Raw genomic sequence first — 1,953 nt, forward strand, 5'->3', positions numbered from 1 at the left:
CCACAGCGGCAGCCGCCTAATCCTGAGCACAGGTGGGGTGAGCACAGGCCTGGGGCCTCTGCTGGGTTGTGCCCAGTGGTAGGAGCACCCCCCCCCAAACACACACACCCTTGGACAGCAGAGACTTCCAGACCCAGCCGGGCCGGGCCCCAACACCACGTTCCTCTGGCTGCTGGGCAGCTGGGCAGGTGTGGCTCAGTGCAGCCATGGCACAGAAGTGGGGACTGGCCCTGGCCTGGCCATGTCTGGGACTCTCCATGGTCTGGGTGGGGTGGGGCGGGGCAAGAGAGCGGGGCAGGGCGCAGGGGGCAGTAGATCCTGGGGTGACCTTTGATTCCAAAAAGTGATGTTCACCATAAAAAAGTTGGAGACCACTAGAATAAAGGGTCAAAAATTTGAAAAGCAGTATTTAGAAATAAAAACTTTTTTCATTTACAGCATTATTCACTTTAATTTCAAATAAAGAAAATGGGAATGTGTATTTGCGTGTGCGAGTACACAATTCAAAGTATCTCTAGAGGGAAAATTATTAGCTTAATAATATTTAAAAATTCTAAGACATAAGATTTTCATTGCATCCTTTAAATTGGAGAAGTCCCAAAAGACTGGTAAAAGTCCATTATTTAAAATCATTAAAAGCTAAACTAATTAAAGATGAATGCTAATGCTTTCATGCCAAGATTTTTCAGAAAACTATAAATCACAGATAAGTTAGACAATATTAGTACTTAAATAGAAACACCTATTTTCTTAAAAGGATTTTTCTTAGCCACTGCCTATATTCGAAACTACTTTTATTTTGATAACCATTATTCTACTTGTAATTTTCACTGACATTTTTTTCCATAAGTAATTTATAAAATAAGGCTATTTTTTTATTTAAATCATGGTGTAGATAGAAGTAGGCTAATATGTTTTCCAAATACATAAATTACATTTTTTAGAATTAACATTTTAGAGTGCTTCAATATAATTTGCATGTTTATAATAGAGGTGCATGCTCAGTCACATGAAATGTTGCTCTGAAAGCATGTTGGGGCCAGCTATAATCTTGAAGGAATTTGGCTTTCACTAAAGATGATCACTTTTATCTCCAAGACTGACAGATGCCTCCATCTCAACCACATCAGGGTTAAATGGTCTTAATGCATTCATATTTATGTGCTGAAATATTAGTTTTGATCCAGTGATTAAGACATTGATTCAACAATGCATCTAAGCATAAACTTAACTCCAAGCATGTGTTTCAACAATATTAATTTCAATGCACTTCACTAAATCAGAATCTTAATTGGGATATCTATTTTTTTTTTTTTTACTGTAGAAACTTATTGTGGTGCCAGCTACCCATGCAAAGAATTTCCCAAATATTGGCTGAGCAAAACCCTACTCACACGAATGCACACAAGCAATGAAGTTCCAAGTTATCATTATTCAGCTGGGCAGTAGGAAGAGAACTCTGCTTTGTGAAGGCTTGCTTGGATGCTATCCTGACATCAGTGCATAATAGCTTCTATATACTTTACTCTGGTCTTTCAGAGTAAAGTTATCAAGTGCTGATTCCTTTGTTTAGTTTTCCATTTGGAGAGAAAGGAAAATGTCCTGAGGTTTTAAGAAAAATAAGAAGGGTTTCTGCCATTATTTCCATATGGAATTGCTATTTGAGAGATGAATTTAAGTTTCTGAGCGTTTTTTGCTATATGTAGTACGAAATATTTTACATACTTTAAGAAACTGTTTGGACAGTCAGTGCTTTCAAAGAAGGGTTAAATGTTAAGGGGAGAAAAGAGACTGAGTTTTACAAAGAGGCACAGCAATAGTGTAACTGAGTGGAGATTTCACCAGAAGTGAAGATATTCCTTTAAAAGATAGCTGGATGTTGGAAAGCCAAATCCCTTCAAGTCCAAGTTAACCTTTTGCACAACACAGCTAAGTACAGACAGTCAAAAAGCC

Source organism: Alligator sinensis, unplaced genomic scaffold (assembly GCF_000455745.1).
Source record: "Alligator sinensis unplaced genomic scaffold, ASM45574v1 scaffold1802_1, whole genome shotgun sequence".
Classification (NCBI taxonomy): Eukaryota; Metazoa; Chordata; order Crocodylia; family Alligatoridae; genus Alligator; species Alligator sinensis.